The following is a 19,919-nucleotide window of genomic DNA, read 5'->3' as shown; positions in this document are numbered from 1 at the left end:
ACCTGGAGATCCCCAGTGTCTCATGACAGCTCACAAAGATAGTCTCAGAACCCACTGCACATCCCAGGCTCCTGTCTGAGACGCCATCAGCAACAGCTCCAGCTCCTACACTGTGACCCACTCTACCTCCTCCCACCTCAACTCTCTTCCTTTCTCGCTCCCTCTCATTCCTTCCAAGGACAAGTTCTGTTTTTCCAGAACATCCCCAAGTCAGTGTTGCAAAGAAGGCATTCAAGGTTGAATTTTTTGGGGGGAGAAAGGCAACACAGAACCGGACCTCGTTAGCATGTGGGGCTGGGTGGGAAAGGCTGGTCTCAACCTTCTGGGGCCCTCTGCTGTCTTGGTGATCCCCCTCTGCCCGCTGCAGCCCCTCCCCTGCCTCACCTGGATGGGGAAGTCTCTCCGGTAGACTTGGATCCTATCTGCACATCTCAGATATAAGAGTAACGCATCCTGTGTGCACGGAGCCCTCCCATTCCTTGATCTGCTTAGACATGTCCATTTTAGAGCCAAAAAAGCCATGAACTTGCCTGATGTTCTGCAGCTAGAACCTAAGAGGGTAGAGTTCTCACCTCCAGAGCTCCCCTATTTAAGGACTGTATTATCCTGGCCACATACATTTTTTATATTTCTTCAGTTGAGAAGAAATTGGATTCATACATTGTATGTATGTATTCTTAATTTTGAATGTGAACAGTATTTTTTTTATTTATTTGAAAGAGTTACAGAGTAGGAGAGGCAGACACACACACACACACACACACACACACAGACAGAGAGTGAGAGAGAATCTTCCATCCTCTGGTTCATCTGCAAAAGGCTGAAATAGGGCTGGGCCAGGCCAAAGCCAGGAACCAGGAGCTTCTTCTGGGTCTCCCACTTAGGTACATGGGCCCAAGCACTTGGACCATCCTCCACTGCTCTCCAGGTGCCTTAGCAGGGAGCTGAATCGGAAGTAGAGCAGCCGGGTCTGGAACTGGCGCCCATAACGAGATGCTGGTGCTGTAGGCGGCCCACAAGCTTTTTACTCTGCTTTGTCCAGGAAACAGAACCGGTAACCATTTGGGGAGCTCTTCAGGACCCGTTGTTGCGTTTGATAGCTACATTAAAGAAGTAATCAAGTTTAAGGTTTACACTGCAATTGAGCATGGTTTTCCAGCGCGTGGTCCTCTTTCGTCGGGTGGCGAGGGGTCTTCAGTGGAAAATAAAAAATAAAATTTAAAAACCACGAGATCCAGACCCAGTGGGGCGCTCGAGGAGAAACCGGGACTCCGCGGAGACGGTCCAGGTGCACGGGAGCCTGGCGCAGGGCCGCGCGGCGGGTCCAGTGCTCGCAGCGCCAGGCCGAGCGCGGTGGGCGTGGCGAGGGAGCGGCAGGTCCATTCCCCGAGCGCTATGCAAATAGTATGCAAATCAGCGCGTGCGAGTCGGAGTCCGCGGATGAGTAGGGACCTGAGCGCCGCCGCGCTCTCGCTCTCACCCGCCGGTTCGCTCCTCGCTTGACCACTTGTAGGCTCTCTCGCCCGGTCACTCACCCGGCCCGCCCGGGCCTCGCCGCGCCTCGCGGGCTGACCAGCGCCGCGCGGGCCTCAGCCGGCAGCACAGCAAGCGCCGAGCCCGCGCCGCGCGCCTGCGGCCGGTGCGCCCTCGCTGACCGCCGGTGCCCCGGTCCCAGGCCGCTTTCGCTGCGCTGGTGAGTGAGCCCGCCCCACGCTTTTGTCCCGGCGCGGACCCGGGAGTCCAGTGTCCGAGGGGTGGGGGTGGGGTCCCGGTGAGGGCCGCTGCCCCCAGGCTCCGGTGTGGGAGAGAGGATCCCAGTTGCTGCGAGGAGTCTGAGGAAGAAAGGGGCGACCCCGTGACGCCGGGCAACCAGGCTTTCTTTCCACAAGTGAGGTACTTGGGGACAGGGATGCGACTGTAGCTACAGGAATCGTCCGATTGGGGTGCCTTTGACTTGAGAGTTGGGAACCGCCGCTAGCTCCCAAAGAGGAGAAGCGCGCCCTTCTTCCAGCGCCCCGCCCGGGGCAGGGGGCCCTCTCACCCCAGTGCGGTCCGGGGAAGGCAGGGCAGTGAGAGCGCCCGCGGAGCCGGGGCCTGGCTGCCCCAGCAGGACGCGGCGCGGGCTTCGTACACTCGCCCTTAGCGCGCACCCCAGCCCGAGCCTCGCCCGCGCTGCCTCCTTGCCTTGAACCGGGGTGCCGCTGTCAGGGACCCTGTGCGCAGATCGCTGCTGTTGCAAAGTTTTTGGTAAACTGATTCCCCGTAGGCGTGAGCTGTCAGTGATTGAGGTAGCGCCCATGGAGACCCAAAGGGCTGGATTTCTAGGAGTGGAATTGCAGAAGGGAAGATAGGCTTTGGGGAGAGGGGCGTGGGGAGGCAGGGGCGGGGCACCTTTTGTGTCCTGGGAGGAAGGAGAAACACTCAACTCCTTTGGGGTCCAGGGGCAGTAAACTTAGCCATTGAGATTCAGGGAGCTGGGTGGGATGGGGTACACCTGGACAGTGGGCATGGTGCCAGGGCTCAGGCTACTGGTTCTCAGCATGGGTCCTCCCCTAAGTGCGAACAGCAGAGTGTCTGCACTGTCCCCAGCATCCCGCCTTCCAGAATCTGCCTTAGAGCTGCGCCCCCTTCCAAGTGGGGCTGTCATCTTCCCTGGCCGTCTGGAGTCTTTGTCAAAATGCACAACCTGTCAGTAAATTAATGCCAAATGGGGTGGGGTGGGGGCTTGAGAGGACCCCTTAGGGAACCTCACACACTATAAAGCTTCCGGAATCCATCGTGCAAGTTCTCTCCGGGGTAAGTGGAGGTGATTGTAGTAACTTTATTGGGTTCTGAAAAGGCATTTTGGCTTCCAGAACTGCTTTTGTTTTTCTCACTTTCTTGCCCTCGACTATCTCTTGACTTTGTTCTCAACATCCTGACCTCCCTCCCTTCTGTCTTCTCTGATGCTCTGTGTTAACCTTGGCCTGCACACTGTAGGGGTTGTGCAGGGGGAGGCTGCTGGCAGTGCCCTAGGCCAGCGTAGACTGTTCCCTCGTGCTGCCCATGGTGAGAATGTCCAATGGGCCAAGACCTCGAGCCAGGGTGGCTAGGAGCCTGAGCAGTTGGCCCTGCATGGGTGGGGAGTGTTGGGCTCTGGAGGCTGGATTGGGTAGTGGGTCCTCTGGGGAACATGCACAAGATCCTTTCACCAAGAGGTCAGATCTGTGCCCTCATTCTCTGATGAGACAGAAGGATGGTGGTCTTCATCCACCACTAGGCATGAGTGGAGAAGCATCCCACAGTGGGGAAGGATTCCTGCTGGTCTGTCCTCCACTGCTCAGGTTCGTTTGTGCAATAATTGGCCAGCAAGAGGAGGCCTTGGAGTACAGTTTCTTCGTGTGAGGTTTTCTACTCCCTTCAGCAGGAGACTCTTTGCTCAGGGTCTAGATCATAGAGAGAGCAGACCAGGCTGCTGGGAAGTTCCTGATCTAACTGGCAAGGGCAGGTGGGCCCACCAGCAACCTGGAGCTGGGTAGACAGCTGAAGTCACTGCAGAGTTGGGACTTCCTGATGGCAGGTGGCGAGGGGCAGTCTGCTCAGAAGGCGTGTTCTACAGGGAGGCTGGCCCTGATGAGGCAGAGGGGAGGACGACCTTTGCAGGGCCCAAGATAGGGGAGGGGTCTTGATCCCACCTTGAGGGATAGAGACCAGCTAGCGCTGGAGGCGTAGATTTACTGCAGTGGGGTCCCCCAGCACTCAGTGTCTATGAGAATGACCCCTTGCTTTTTCCCTCAGAATATAAGATGAGCCTAAAAGCTGTGAAACTCAACTAATTAGTTGGTTTATGGTCTCTTTGCCTTTAAGAGTTGCCTAAGGTGGGGATTTGAGAATGCAGCTCTGCCAGGAGGTAGGGGTCCAGAGTTCCGTGGCTATGGGAGTCTTATTTAGTATGTTTCTGAGAACATTCCTTGGTGTTCTGGAAAATATACACCAATGCCACTTGGCAGTCCAGCTGCCACTCCCCCAAATCAAACCAACACACACAGGTTGTGAAATCGCTCATTCTTAAAAGCTTCCTGCCATATCCTTTCTGCACATGTAGTGAAGTTTAGGAAACAATGCTTAAAAAGTAACCTTTCCCAACAGAAGAGAGACATTGTCCTAGCTCAGCATGGGACTGGGCCATTTCCATGGAGAATGGGTGGACAGCATGGCACGGGGCTTGGAATCAAGGAGCCATCAGCAATAATCCTGAGTGAGGACACAGCAGTGTCACCGTGGTGAGCTCTCATGCCATGGGACTTCTGTCCCTTCTCTGTGCATCCCCAGCCTCCTGCACCACCAGCATGGAGAGCTGAACCTACCAGCAGCAGTGTGCTTTAGGAGCCACACCCCTTACGCCTGTGCCATTCCATAGGCCAGTTTTCTTGTGTCTTTCTTTAGCCCTGGCTGCAATTTTTCCCCTCTGTTTGAGGCTAAAGGTTGAGCCCAGGCCATTCTCCTTACACACTCCAGGTGAATGGACTTTGGCATTTATCACTCTGGGCCAATAGATGCATCCCTTTTGCCTTGTTGCATGCAGCTGGGGTACCAGGGCTAGAGCCTTTGTGAAATTTGCCACAGCCAGCCAATGGGGCTGGGGCAGGAGAGGGACTGGTGAGAGTTTTTCTTGTTTGTAGCTAGAGTGGGGAAGGCTGAGTTTCCTCTTCATCCCAGTCCTGGTCACCACCCCAGAGTGTCTCACAATGGGGTGCTCACAATGGGCACCCCACCAGGGAGCTATGGGAATTTCTCAGTGTTGTGCCCCTCCCCCCACTGCTGGTACTTCCTTGCCCTCCCCTTTCCCCCATGCCCCTCCCTCCTCCCCCTGGGTCTTGAGTGCAGAGCTCTCTGGAGACAGAAAGCCCCTCCGGAGACAAAAGAAAAGGGCCCAGGAGAGGATTTCCTTTTCTTTCAGATCTGCTGCTTGATTTTTTTTTTTCCCCTTCTGACTCTGGGCTCTCAGATCTGATGCTAATGTGTTAATCTAGGTCCTTGTGAGTTATTTCTCAGAATCTTTGGGGAAGCAAACACCTGCAGCTGGGGCTTTCCTAGCCGAGGAGGGGGCATTTCTGGGAGAGAGCAGCTGGGCTTCAGGTTCCTGGCAGGAGGGAGCAGCGGGATGAAATGTGGTCTGTGGGGTTCACCTTGGGTTCAGAGCCATGCTGTTCCCTCATTGGCTGGGTGTGCTGGGCATGGTACTTAACCTTCCTGAGCTGGCTTCAGTTTGCTCACCTGACAAGGAGGGTGGCTATAAAAGTTAAATGAAGATATGACTATAAATAGTAGGGAGAAAACAAGGAATAGCTACTCCTATGCACATCAGGTAGCATTCTCTGCATCTGGGAGATGACCTTTGCATCCACCAAGAAACATTAATGATGGACTCCTCTCCTCCCAGCTCTGTGCAAGGTTAGGGAACAAAGGTATTACACACAAGAGACTGGTCTATATGGGGAAACCACTAACACATTAGAAGACAGGGACAGCACGCAATCCCCAAGTCCTGTGGTACAGACTCCAGAGAATAAGAGGGTGGCAAGAAATTCGGGGGCTGCAGTGATGGAATAAGGTCTCTCCTGGCCTCAGGGCTCTCAGCTCCTCCTATGCTGGAACCCAGTGCATACCTCAGACCCTGCACTGCACTCCCAGCCCTGCCGGTCTGCTCGCCTGAGACCTTTTAGGGGGTGCTTTTCATCTCTGGGTTTGTTTTCCCTCTGCTGCCCAGAATATTCCTGGAACAGATTTGTTGAAATTTTATTCTGACTCAAAAATAATGAGAAACAACTCACCAGCCAGAGTGAGAGCCCGGTCCCCAGCGAGGGCTGTTGGCTTCCTGGGGCTTTGTGCTCTCTTTGGGTCTCATTGCGGTGGCTCATTTTCCTGGTTCTGGAATTGCAGGGCCTTTGGGACCAGAGGAGACGAGTCCACCTTTGCTCTGGACTGAGTGCAAAGAAGAAAGTCTGGCCTAAGAAGCCAGGCAGTAGAGTCAGAACCAGCCAGAGTTCTTCCCTCCTGCCTGTGCTGGCCAAGGGTAGCCATGGGGTGAGGAGGTGAATGGTCTGACTTGGGCCATGGAATGATACAAATTGGTTCCATCTTGTTCTCTGGTCCCTGCAGGCTGTCCTCTGTAGTCTGAGGCTGCCGTGGGGAGCAGGGTGAGTGTCCCTTCCTTTATCTGGGCTGACTATGAGCAATGCCCTCTGTGCTGGCAGGGGCCTGGCATCTGGTCTCTGCCCACACATGTTCCCTTAAAGTCCCATCCCACTGAATAGCCAGACTTACTACCTGTGGCCGATGCTGTGTTCCGGCTCAGCCCGGCCTCTGGAACGCACCATCCTTCACAGACATTTTCGCCCTTGTGGTCACTTCCGGGCTCTCACCATGCCTACTGATCCTGGCGGGGGTGCTGTTTTCCTTCCTGGAGCCAGACTAAGTTGCATGTCTTCCTCAAGTGGGTGGAAAGCTAGGAGGATGCCTGAGGTTCGAGGTCCAACTCTGGTGCTATTCCCTGCTACATGATTTCATCAATCCAGGTCTCTGCTTGTGCATCTGGTGAGGCTGTGGAGAGGTGAACAGTGCTCAGTGACTTTTACTTGCAACACAATTGTAAGAGGTGGCGTCCCTCCAGGCCATGAGCTCCTGGAGGTCAAAGGCATGTTCATCTTTGTGTCCTGACGCATGGCCTGGGCCAGCCCACTGCAGGTGCCGGCTACACCTGAGTCGAAGGACTGGCTGATGGGAGAAAACATGCTAGGAGATCTGTATCTCTGCTCACTGAGAAGGTGCTTTCCCTCATTCACCTCATTTCCTCAGCTATGAATTCTGAGGGGCAGATGTGACCCCATTCTAACTTTCCTCCTGAACTTTCTGCATCTCCCCAGCTCCGAACTGAGCCTATCGATGCAGCAGGCCTAAAGCAGAGCTGCTTCCACCTGCCCCATCATCCAGGTTTCAGTCCCCAGCTCCTTATTGTCCTGTCAGAGCCAGTAGCGTGATCATTTTTGCTTGCAGTCAGTTGGTTGCTAACCTTGTGGAAATTAGTGTGTTAATGACGAGGCATCGGATTGTTTCCAAGTGTGCCCGAGTGGACCCAGGGGTTACCTTGCAACTTGCGTCTGATTGCCACCAGAGCTTCCTTCTTTTCAGTAGTGACTTGGTGGGGAGGGGGCATAATACAGTTAGTGGAATGGCTAACGGCTTTATCCAGTGGCCTGTCCAGCAGGCTTCTTGTCACGTAGAGGCCTGTGTGGGTGTTCACTTTCACATTGCCATCCCTCCTGACCAGGCCTTCAGTGGCTTACACTTGGAAGTATTAATCACGGCCTCCTGGGCCCAAGCACATTGTACACTGGATTGCTTTGTTAATCTTATAGCACCCTCTGACTGTCACTCCACCTTCCTAAACCTCCAATGCCTGTGTTTCTTACAGGGCAACCCTGGCCTGAAGTTGATGGGCCCCCATCAGCTGACTTGCAGGCCCACTCTCACAGCAGCCACCAGTATACTCCTCCAGCCAGACTTGTCCCTCAACCCTTCTGATGCCCTCCTATCTCAGGCTTTGACTGGGCGTTCACCTGGAACATTCTTCATTTATCTCTTTGGCAAGTTCTTCCAACCTTAGATGCAGGGATAGAGAACAGGTTAAGTTCCTGGTACCTGTCAGGTGTGCTCCCCAAACAGGTGTGCTGACTCATACCTCCTGAGCTTCAACTTCTAGAGCAAGCAATCCCAGTAAAATTCTTTCTAAAGAGACAAGCCATATATATAATGGAATGTCTCAGTCTTTTATTTAATTTCTTCTCATGCAGAAGTTATATCTGTAATGACATGGAAACAACTTGAATGGAGGACATGCCTAGTGCCTCTATTTCCTTATAGCAGTGAGTCCAAAACCAGTTGATCATAAAACTCCATTTGGGAGCCTTGTTTGAAAAATAAGCCAGGATCAGGGCCGGCGCCATGGCTCACTTGGTTAATCCTCTGCCTGCGATGCCGGCATCCCATATGGGCTCCGGGTTCTAGTCCCAGTTGCTCCTTTTCCAGTCCAGCTCTCTGCTTTGGCCCCAGACGGCAGTGGAGGATGGCCCAAGTGCTTGGGCCCCTGCACCCACGTAGATGACCTGGAAGAAGCACCTGGCTCCTGGCTTCGGATTGGCGCAGCACCAGCCGTGGCGGCCATTTGGGGGGTGAACCAACGGAAGGAAGACCTTTCTCTCTGTCTCTCTCACTGTCTATAACTCTACCTGACAAATAAAAAAAAAAAAAAAAAAAGAAAAAAAAGAAAGAAAGAAAGAAAAATAAGCCAGGCTCTCCAGGCCCCAGCCCAGCCTGCCTCAGTGTGGGTAGGGATTCTGTTTCTACAAAACTTTGCCATCAACCAGATTTCGGAATCAATCTTGGTTGATTTTTTTTCACCATGTAACTATTTCTTTCACTTGTTTATTAAGAAGGACTCTTCAAAACTAACAGAAACCAGCTCAGGCTAGCTGAAGAGAAAAAGCCAAGGTAGTAATTGTGTGGTAAAAGATGTTGAAATTCTCATATTTTCTTGATTCTAAATTATCATAGGCTATAAGATTCATATCACTATAGTTTTTCAGGAAAAAAACACTTCTTGTTTATATACATAATTATAGAAAGTTTTTCTTAATTATCCACTATTCACAAAATTACATGCCAGTTTATTCATCATTATCACAATCAAAATATAAAGATCTTTCTAAACTGGGTTTGTTTATCAGTGTTACACTCTATTTCAAGACAAAATACTATTTTTCATAACCTGTGCTCATGATTTTAAAATTTTGATCCATCTTTGTATTCCTTGGATAAACACTTCATCATTATGTTTAGTTTTTGTTTTTTTTTTTGTTTTTTTTTTAAGTACTCTGCTGGGGGTGGGCATTGTGGTACAGTGTGTTAAGCTGCCACTTGGGATTCCTCAATCTCATATTGGAAGGCCTGTTCAAGTCTTAGCTCCTTTGCTTTCTATCCAGTTTCCTGTTAATGCACTTAGGAAGGCAGTGGATGATAGCTCAAGTGCTTGGGTTCCTGTTACCCATGCAGGAGACCTGGATGGAGCTCCTGGCGTCTGGCCTAGCCCTGGTTATTGCGGCCATCTGGGGAGTGAGCCAGTGGATGGAAGATCTCTGTCTTTCCCTCTCTATGTGTCACTCTGCCAAATAGATAGTTGATAGATAGATAATCTTTTAAAATACCCCACTGGCTTTGGTTTTCTAATGTTTTATTTGGGCTTTTCCCTCTGTAGTCCTAAGTGAGCTCTATTAGTTATCTTGGCTTTCCTTGGCTAGTTTGTCTGTGTCCACATAATTGGCACCTTGAGCACCTGTGGCTGATGAATTCTGAGGAATATTGAAATGCACTGGGCTTTACCTACATTTCTTTTTTTTTTTTTTTTTTTTTTTTTTTTTTTAACAGGCAGAGTGGACAGAGAGAGAGAGACAGAAAGAAAGGTCTTCCTTTGCCGTTGGTTCACCCTCCAATGGCCGCCGCGCCATAGCCGGCGCGCTGCGACCGGCGCACCGCACTGATCTGATGGCAGGAGCCAGGTACTTATCCTGGACTCCCATGGGGTGCAGGGCCCAAGCACTTGGGCCATCCTCCACTGCACTCCCTGGCCACAGCAGAGAGCTGGTCTGGAAGAGGGGCAACCGGGACAGAATCCGGCGCCCCGACCAGGACTAGAACCCAGTGTGCCGGCGCCGCAAGGCGGAGGATTAGCCTAGTGAGCCGTGGTGCTGGCCTACCTACATTTCTTATTGTTCCAGTTTTTCTATGGGTAAATAATATTGCTAAAAGTTAACCAACTTTTTCTGAAGGTTAACTGGGAGATTTGAAAAAGTAATTATTCAGAACACAGATAATTATCTGTTTGTCATGAGTCAGTCACATTAACTTTTCCTAGTGTTCAAAAGCCTGTGCTCTATTCTAATAAATCGAGCAATTTCCACTGCCTTTTGATGTTATTTCTTGACAGGTGTTAGGCATTCTTCTGGCTACACAATAGCTTTTTAGTGATGCATCATTGAAATTTTTTTGGAAGACTTGTCCTTCCTTATTAAAAAGATAAAAAATTATGGAAGTAAAATTCACCCATTTTAATGCACAACTGTGAGTTTTGAGAAATGCAGCAGTATAGAGTTGCAAAACACCAGCACAGTTGAGATACAGGACAGTTCCATCATCCCCCAGGATTGTCTTTTGTACTTTTTAACTCACTTTTCCACCACCTGCAGGCCTTGGCAGTCACAGATCAGTTCTCTGTCCCTGTGATTCTCCTTTTTCAGAGGTCGTGTATGTGGGAGCAAGTGTGTGCTCTGCAGCCTTTTCCCCCTGTGCCCTCTTGAACACAACATAATGCACTGGAGGCTCTCCCCTGTGTTGGGTCCATCAGTGCGTCCTTCCTTTTTGTTGCTGACTATCATGTCAGTGTTTGGGCCTATCACAGTGTGTCTTCCTGTTCCCTCATGGAGGACATGTGTCTCCAGATTGAGGTGCTAATGAAAAGTTCACTGTGAATGTTTGTGTACAGGTTTTCATATGAACATAGATTTCACTTGGGTAAATACCTGGGAGAAGGATTGCTGGGTGGCATATAAGTGTATTACAACAAAATGCCAAACTCTTTTGCACAGTGACTGTTCTGTTCTGCATTCCTACTAATAAAGTGTGAGAGTTATAGTTTTTGCATCCTTATCAGCACTTGGTATTGTCAGTTTTTTTTACTTAGACATTTTTATAGATGTAATTTCACCATATTGTTGTTTTAACTTGAATTTTGTTAATGACTAATACTGTTGAACACCTTTTTACTTTTTTTTGTCAAATGAAGTATTACTTTGGTTTAAGTATTTTGCCTAGGTTTTATTGGATTGTTCTCTTTTGATTGAGATTTAAGAGTTCTTTTTACATTCTGGACATGAATCTTTTATTAGGTGCATGTTTGGCACCTATCTCATATTGGAAGGCCAAATTATGTTTGGCACATAATTTCTTACTGTCTGTGGCTTATCTTTTTCTTTTTTAAAATTTTTCTGGCTTGTCTTTTCATTCTGTTAAAAAAAGATTTATTTATTTTGAAAGTCAAAGTTACAGAGACAGGGAAAGACAGAGAGAGAGAACGAGAGAGATCTTCTGTCTGCTGGTTCATCCCCCTGATGGTTACAAGGGCTAGCCCTGGGCCAGGCTGAAGCCAGGAGCTTCATCTAGTTTCCCACATAGTTAGCAGTGACCCAAGCACTTGAGCCATCTTCCACTGCTTTTCCCCAGCCATTAGCAGGGAACTGGAGCCGCTGGGATATGAACCAGCACCCATATGGGATGCCAGTGGGTGTTGCAGGTGGTAGCTTAACATGCTATACCACAATGTTGGCCTCCCCAGAGCAGTAATCTTTAATATTGATGAAGTCTAATTTACCAATTTTAAAAAATGTATTATACTTTTGATGTTGTGCCTATGAAATATTTACCTAATATGAGGTCATTAGTTAATTAATATGAGGTCATTAAGAGTTTCTCCAATGCTTTCTTCTAGATGTTTTAGTTTTAGGTTTTACATTTGAGTCTGATCCAATTTTATTTATTTTTGTACATGGTACAAGGTATAGATAGAGGCCTCCGAAGGTCCAATTGTCCTAACATGATGCTGAAAAGACCAACTTTTCCCTATTGTTTTGCCTTTATACCTTTGTTTAAAATCAGTTGAGGGGCTGGTGCTGTGGCATAGTGAGTAAAACCACTGCCTGCAGTGCTAGCATCCCATATGAGTTCCAGTTCCAGTCCCGGCTGCTCTACTTCCGATCCAGCTCCTGGTGATGTGCCTGGGAAAGCAGTGGAAGATGGCTCAAGTCTTGGGCCCATGCACCCACGTGGGAGGCCCAGAAGAGGCTCCTGGCTCCTGGCTTTGGATCGGTCCAGATCTGGCCGTTGTGGCCTATTGGAGAGTGAATTAGCAGATAGAAGACCTTTCTATCTGTCTCTCCCTGTCTGTGTCTGTAACTCCACCTTTCAAATAAATAAACAAAATCTTAAAAAAGAAAAGAAAAAAAAAAGGAAATCAATTGAACATGTTCATGTAGTCTGTTTCTGAATATTCTATTTCATTTGTGTTTTTATCCTTTTAATTATACCACATTGTGTTGATTATTGTAGCTGTAGCTTTACCATAAGTTTGGGAACCAGAAAGTATGAGTCCTTCAACTTAGTTCTTCCTTTTCAAAATTGTTTTGAATCTTTTGCCTTTTGATATTTTTCTTTTCATAGAACTTTAAAATCATTTTGATGGCTTCTGCACAGTTACACTGGAAGTTTGATTGGCATTGCATTTAATCCAGAGATCAGTTTGGGGAAAATTGATGTCTTACTGGTATTGTGTCTTCTGTTACATAAAGAAGCTGTAGGTCTCCATTAATTTAGATTTTGATTTTTTAATCAGTGTCATAATTTTTAGCATATACATATTGAACATACTTTATTAGATTTCTAAGAATTTCAATATTTGGTGCAATTATAAATAATGCATTTCGTAAAATTCTGTTTTCTATTTTCTTGTTAGTATATATGAATACAATTGATTTATTATTTTTAATTAATCTTTTAAAATCTAAATCAGGGGGTCAGTGCTGTGGCTTAGTGGGTAAAACCACCACCTGCAGTGCCAGCATCCCATATGAGTTCTGGTTTGGGTCCCAGCTGCTCCACTTCCAATTCAGCTCCCTACCAATGTGCCTGGGAAGGCAGCCGAAGATGGCCCAAGTTCTTGGAACCCTGTACCCTTGTGGGAGACCTGGAAGAAGCTCCAGCTTCCTGGCTTCATATCAGCATAACTGTGGCTATTGCGGCCATTTGGGGGTTGAACCAGCAGATGGAAGACCTCTTTCTCTCTCTGCCTCTCCTTCTCTCTCTATGTAACTTTGCCTTTCAAATAAATAAATAAATGTTTTTAAAAAATCTAAATCAGAATTAAAATACAGCAAAATATCTAACTATAGAATTTAAAATGTAATATAATTAGTATTTAATAGTAGTTAACAAAAAAAATACATGTAAGTCAAACAGTCTAGGAAGATGTTATATAGAACCAATTTTTAGCCTCATCTGTCTTTAAGCTATTTTCCTGAGCTTTTCTAAGTTTTAAACAATTGATTTTTGCTTATTGATCTTAGATCTTGTGACCTTTCTAAATTTGATCAGTTCTAGTAGCTTTTTTATGTAGGTTCTTTGAGGTTTTGATTATAATAATATCCTCTCTTAATAAAGACTTTTTATTCCCAACCAATTTCTTTGGTATTTATTCATTTTCTTGCTTTATTGTGTTGGCTAGGATCTCTAATTAAACAGGAGTGATGGCAATAGATACCAGGGCAGTCATTTAGTCTTGTATCATTGTTGTCATGTAGGCATTTTTGTAGATGTCTTTCATCAAGTTGAGGAAGTTCCTTTCTACTCTTAGTTAGCTAAGGGATTAAAAAAAAAAAAATGAATGGCTAATTATTTTTTTCCCAAGTGAGTTTTTTCATTTTTGGATCTGTTGGGATCATCATATTTTTTTCTTTTATCCATGAATTGGCAAACTTTCTAGTAAAGGGCCAGTGTGATATTGTGATATAATAAAAATGTGTATTTGGTCTTTGGCCCCAGTTCTTGGCACAGAGCTTCTAAAACTGGAAATTGTCTTAGTGGTAGAAATGAGAGGAGGGTCTTTGATGATCAAAACAAGCCCCTTTCAGCTATAGTTGAGTTTATGCTGATAAGGGGACTCCAGATAGATCCCTCCATACCTTCAGCATGGGAGCTGGTTGTTGGAGGATCCAACAATGTGATTAGAAAGTTGGAACTTTCAGCCCACACCAGCCCCCAAAGCCTCCAGAGAGGGACAGGAGCTGAAGATTGAGCCAATCAACAATGGCTGGTGATCTAATCAATTGTTCCTATGTAATGGGACCTCCATAAGAGCCCTGAAATGCGGGTTTGGAGAGCATACTGAGGTACTGGTGAGGTGGTACACCTGGGGACAGCCTAGAAGTGCCATGCCTTTTCTCACATACCTCCTCCTGTGCATTGCTCCCATTTGGCTAACCTTGAGTTTTATGAAGGCTGATGACAGACTTTATAAAGGCTGATCCTTTATAGCAAACTGGTCAATGTGGACTCAGAGTGTTCCTGAATTCTATGAACCATTCTAACAAATTATCAGACCCAAGAAAGGAGTTGTAGAAACCCCATCAGCCAGAAATATGGGAGGCCCAGGGCTTGGGATTGGCTTCTGTGTGACTTAACCCTTGCCTTGTGGAATCCGATGCTAACTCAAGATAGACAATCTCAGAATTGAATTGAATCATAGGAAACCCAGTTGGTGACTGGATTGTTAGAGACTTCACTGGTGTGAGGGGAGAAATAACCCACACATTTGCTGTCATAATTGTGGTCAGCCAGATATTTTAGACTTTGCGAGCCACAATTTCTCTATTCAATTCGTTACCCAATCAACTCTCATACAGCTCTGCTCAGTGATTCAACTGTGTGGTGTAGTGTGACAGCAGCCATAGAAAATACATGAATGAGTGGGTGTGACTGAGCTCCAGTGACCTTTATTTACAAAAATAGGCTGCAGATTCTATTTGGCCTTCTAGTCATAGTTGACTGACTCCTGCTTTCATCTACTGATATGCTGAATTTCATGAATTGATTTTCCAGTATTGAACCAGCCTTCCATTCCTCTAATAAACTCCATTTGGTCAAGATGTATTATTAATATTTTTATGTGCTGCTGAATTTGGCTTGCTAGCATTTTGATGGGGTGTGTGTATGTGTGTGTGTATCCATATTTATGAAGGATACTGATTTAAGATTTTTTTCTTATAATATCCTTGTTTAATTTTGATGTCAGGGTATAGATTACCTCATAATACTAGTTAAAATGTATTTCATCCTCTTCTACTTTCCCAAAGAGTTTATAAAGGATTGTTATTACTTATTCCTTGAATTGTCCAATTTGCTAGTGAAGCCATCTGAACCTGGAGTTTTTCTGTGGGATGATTTTAACAACAAATTAAACTCTCTTTTTTTAGTGTCAGGGATCAAATACTTGCCAGGAACCTTCATTTTTTCCCCCAAAGAAAGCTTTTATTTAATGAGTATAAATTTCTTAAGTAAAACTTTAGGAATATAGTGATTCTTCCCACCATACCCACCCAAATTGAGGTGATGCTGGCTTCATAGAAAGAATTTGGGAGGATTCCCTCCCTTTCAATTGTTTTGAATAACTTGAGAAGAATTCTTCTTTAAATGTCTGGTAGAATTCAGCAGTGAAGCCATCCGTTCCTGGGCTTTTCTTTTTTGGGAGGGTCTTTATTACTGATTCAATTTCCGTTTTGGTCATGAGTCTGTTTAGGTTTTCTATGTCTTCATGGCTCAATTTAGGTAGGTTGTATGTGTCCAGGAATCTATCCATTTCTTCTAGGTTTCCCAGTTTGTTGGCATACAGCTTTTTATAGTAATTTATGATGATTCTTTTTATTTCTGTGGTGTCTGTTGTTACATTTCCTTTTTCATCTCTAATTGTATTTTTTTTTTTTTGACAGGCAGAGTGGACAGTGAGAGAGAGAGAGACAGAGAGAAAGGTCTTCCTTTGCCGTTGGCTCACCCTCCAATGGCCGCTGCAGCCGGCGCGCTGCGGCCGGCGCACCGCGCTGATCCGATGGCAGGAGCCAGGAGCCAGGTGCTTTTCCTGGTCTCCCATGGGGTGCAGGGCCCAAGCACCTGGGCCATCCTCCACTGCACTCCCTGGCCACAGCAGAGGGCTGGCCTGGAAGAGGGGCAACCGGGACAGAATCCGGCGCCCCGACCGGGACTAGAACCTGGTGTGCCGGCGCCGCTAGGCGGAGGATTAGCCTAGTGAGCCGTGGCGCCGGCCTCTAATTGTATTGATTTGGGTCTTCTCTCTTCTTTTTTTGGTTAGTTGGGCCTATGGTGTGTCAGTTTTGTTTATTTTTTAAAAAGCCAGCTCTTAATTTTGATGATCTTTTGTATTGTTTTTTGGTTTTAATTTTGTTTCTTTCTTCTCTAATTTTAATTATTTCTTTTCTCCTACTAGTTTTGGGTTTGGTTTGCTGTTGTTTTCTTAGATCCTTGAGATGCATTGATAGCTCATTTATTTGGTGCCTTTCCAATTTCTTGATGTAGGCACCAAGTGCTATAAACTTTCCTCTTAACACTGCTTTTGCTATATCTTGTAAGTTTTTTTTTTAAAAAAATATTTATTTACTTACTTGAAAGTCAGAGTTACACAGAAAGAGGAGAGGTGGGGGAGGGGCGGGGTCTTGCATCTGATGGTTCACTCCCCAATTGGCTGCAACAGCTGGAGCTGCACCAATCCGAAGCCAGGATCCAGGAGTTTCTTCTGGGTCTCCCACATGGGTGCAGGGGCCTAAGGACTTGGGCCATCTTCTACTGCTTTCCCAGGCCATAGCAGAGAGCTAGATCAGAAGTGAAGTAGCCAGGACTCGAACTGGCACCCATTTGGGATGCCGGTGCTTCAGGCCAGGGCGTTAACCCACTGTGCCACAACGCTGGCCCCTATCTCATAAGTTTTGATATGTTGTATTGAGGTCTTCATTTGTTTCCAGAAATTTTTTGATTTCTTCTATGACCCACTGTTCATTCAGGAGCATGTTGTTCAAGTGTTTGCATATGTTTCATAGATTCCTGAGTTGCTGATTTCTAGCTTCATTGCATCCAAGAAGATTTATGGCATGATTTTTATATTTTTTAATTTTCTGAGATTCGCTTTATGGCCTAGCATGTGGTTAATCCTAGAGAAAGTTTCATGCACTGCTGAGAAGAATGGTATTCTGCAAATGTAGGATGGGAAGTTCTGTAGCTATCTGTTAGGTTCATTAGGTCTATAGTGTCTATTAACTCTGCTGTTTCCTAGTTGATTTTCTTTTTGGTTGATCTGTCCATTGCTGAAAGTGGAGTATTAAAGTCCCGTGTTACTATTGTATTGGAGTCTATGTCGCTCTTTAAATCCCTTAACATTTCTTTTAAATAGCCAGGTGCTCTGTAATTAGATGCATATATGTTTATAATAGTTATATAATCCTGTTGAATTGATCCCTTAATCATTACATAGTGCCCTTCTTTGTCTCTTCTAACAGTTTTTGTGTTAAAGTCTATTTTGTCTGATATTAGGATGGCTACACCAGCTCTTTTGTGGCTTCTGTTAGCATGGAATAACCTTTTCCATCCTTTCACTTTCAGTCTGCGTGCATCATTGTTAGTGAGGTGTGTTTCTTGTAGGGTGCCAATAGATTTTGTTTTTCAATCCATTCAGCCAGTCTGTGTCTTTTAACTGGAGAGTTAAAGCCATTTACATTCAAGGTGACTAATGATAAGTAACAACTTTGCCCTGCCATTTTTCCATAAATATTCCTATTTTTTACTTTGAATTTTCTTTGTGCTTTTCCTGGGAGATTCCCTTCCTTTACCTTCTTTTGTAGTGATAACCATGTTTCTGTGTGTAATGCATCCTTAAGCATCTTTTGTAGCACTGGACAGGTAGTGACAAATTCTTTCAGTTTCTGTTTGTCATGGAAAGTCTTTATTTTCATTCATAAATGAAAGCTTTGCAGGATATAGTATTCTGGTTGACAGTTGTTTTCTCTTAAAACTTAGAATATATCTCACCATTTTCTCCTAGCCTGTAGGGTTTCTGATGAGAAGTCCTTTGTAAGTCTAATTGGAGATCCTCTGAAAGTAATCTGGCATTTCTCTCATGCATATCTTAGAATCTTTTCTTTATGTGTTACTGTGGAGAGTTTGATTATAATATGTCATGGTGAAGACCTTTTTTTTTTTTTTTTTTTTTTTTATCTTTTATTTAATGAATATAAATTTCCAAAGTACGACTCATGTGTTACAATGGCTTCCCCCCCCATACCGTCCCTCCCACCCACAACCCCCCCCTTCCCACTCCCTCTCCCCCTCCATTCACGTCAAGATTCATTTTCGATTATCTTAATATACAGAAGATCAGCCTAGCATACCTTAAGTAAGTATTTCAACAGTTTGCTCCCACACAGAAACATAAAGTGAAAAATAATAGATGATTTTTTTTAAATGATGATGAAATCAGATCAGACCTATTGTCATGTTTAATCCCAGTGAGAGTCAAGTTGGGAATTGATAATTAATTTTTTTTTTTTAACAGAAGATCAGTTTAGTGTACATTAAGTAAAGATTTCAATCGTTTGCACCCCCATAGAAACACAAAGTGAAATATACTGTTTGAGTACTCGTTATAGCATTAAGCCTCAGTGTACAGCACGTTAAGGACAGAGATCCTACATGAGGAGTAAGTGCACAGTGACTCCTGCCGTTGACTTCACAAATTGACACTCCTGTTTATGGCATCAGTAATCTCCCTATGCACCAGTTATGAGTTTCCAAGGCTATGGAAGCCCCCTGAGTTCTCCGACTCTTATCTTGTTTAGACACGGTCATAGTCAAAGTGGAGGTTCTCTCCTCCCTTCAGAGAAAGGCACCTCCTCCTTTGAAGACCTGTTCTTTCCACTGGGATCTCACTCACAGAGATCTTTTTGCCAGAGTGTCTTGGCTTTCCATGCCTGAAATACTCTCATGGGCTTTTCAGCCAGATCCGAGTGCCTTCAGGGCTGATTCTGAGGCCGGAGTGCTATTTAGGACATCTGTCATTCTATGAGTCTGCTGAGCATCTCACTTCCCATGCTGGACCACTCTCCCCTTTATCCATTCTATCGGTTGGTGTCAGCAGATACTAGACTTGCCCATGTGCTCCCCTTGACTCTCAGTCCTTTCATTATGATCAATTGTGAACTGAAATTGATCACCTGGAATAGCGAGATGGCATTGGCACATGCCACCTTGATGGGATTGAATTGGAATCCCCTGGTATGTTTCCAACTCTACCAATTGGGGCAAGTCAGCCCGAGCATGCCCCAAATTACACATCTCTTCCCTCTCTTATTCCCACTCTTACGTTCAACAGGGATCACATTTCAGTTAATTTTCAACACTCAAGAATAACTGTGTGATAATTACAGAATTAAACCAGTCATATCAAGTAGAACAGACAAAAAAAAAATACTATGAGGGATAATGTATTAAGTTGTCCATCAGCAGTCAGGGCTATGCTGATCAAGTCACCATTTCTCATAGTGTCCACTTCACTTCAGGAGGTTTCCCCTTTGGTGTTCAGTCAGTTGTCACCGATCAGGGAGGACATATGGTATTTGTCCCTTTGGGACTGGCTTAGGTGAAGACCTTTTTTTAAGATTTATTTATTTGAAAGTCAGAGTTACACAGAGAGAGAAGGAAAGGCAGAGAGAAACAGAGAGAGAGAGAGGTCTTCCATCTGCTCATTCACTCCCCAGTTGACCTCAACGGCTGGAGCTGCACTGCCAGGAGCTTTTTCTGGATCTCCCATGAGGGGGCAGGGGCCCAAGGACTTGGGCCATCTTGTACTGCTTTCCCAGGCAATAGCAGAGAGCTAGATCGGAAGTGGAGCAGCCGGGACTCAAACTGGCACCAATATGGGATGTCGGCACTGCAGATGGTGGCTTTACCTGCTATGCCACAGCACAGGTCCCGAAGATCTTTTCTGGTCCTGTCTACTGGGAGTTCTATGTGCTTCCCATATTTGAATTTCCCTTTTTTTTCTCCAAATTAGGGAAGTTTTCTGTTATTATTTCACTAAAAAGGCTTTCTCATCCTTTCTCTCTTTCCATGCCTTCATGAGTTCCTGTAACCCATATGCTGGTCATTTGATAGTATCCTATAGATTCCCAACAGTGTTTTTTAGTTTTTTAATTTCCTCTTCTTGTTTTTGGTTTGACTGT

At 45.8% G+C, this 19,919-nt stretch overlaps 1 protein-coding gene across 2 annotated transcripts in view; it reads left to right on the top strand.

The window, feature by feature from the left end:
- The first annotated feature begins 1,497 nt into the window (after positions 1-1,497).
- Positions 1,498-19,919, top strand: part of MYLK (myosin light chain kinase) — a 267,908-nt gene continuing 249,486 nt past the window's right edge. The window contains exon 1 of one of the 2 annotated variants that reach the window (XM_070072214.1): positions 1,498-1,693. The gene's annotated coding sequence lies outside the window, so the exon portion shown is untranslated. The remainder of the gene's footprint in view (positions 1,694-19,919) is intronic. The other variant, XM_070072211.1, reaches the window with a different exon arrangement.

Source organism: Oryctolagus cuniculus, chromosome 4 (genome assembly GCF_964237555.1).
Source record: "Oryctolagus cuniculus chromosome 4, mOryCun1.1, whole genome shotgun sequence".
NCBI classification, from domain to species: Eukaryota; Metazoa; Chordata; class Mammalia; order Lagomorpha; family Leporidae; genus Oryctolagus; species Oryctolagus cuniculus.
This window is presented reverse-complemented; position numbering and strand designations above follow the sequence as displayed.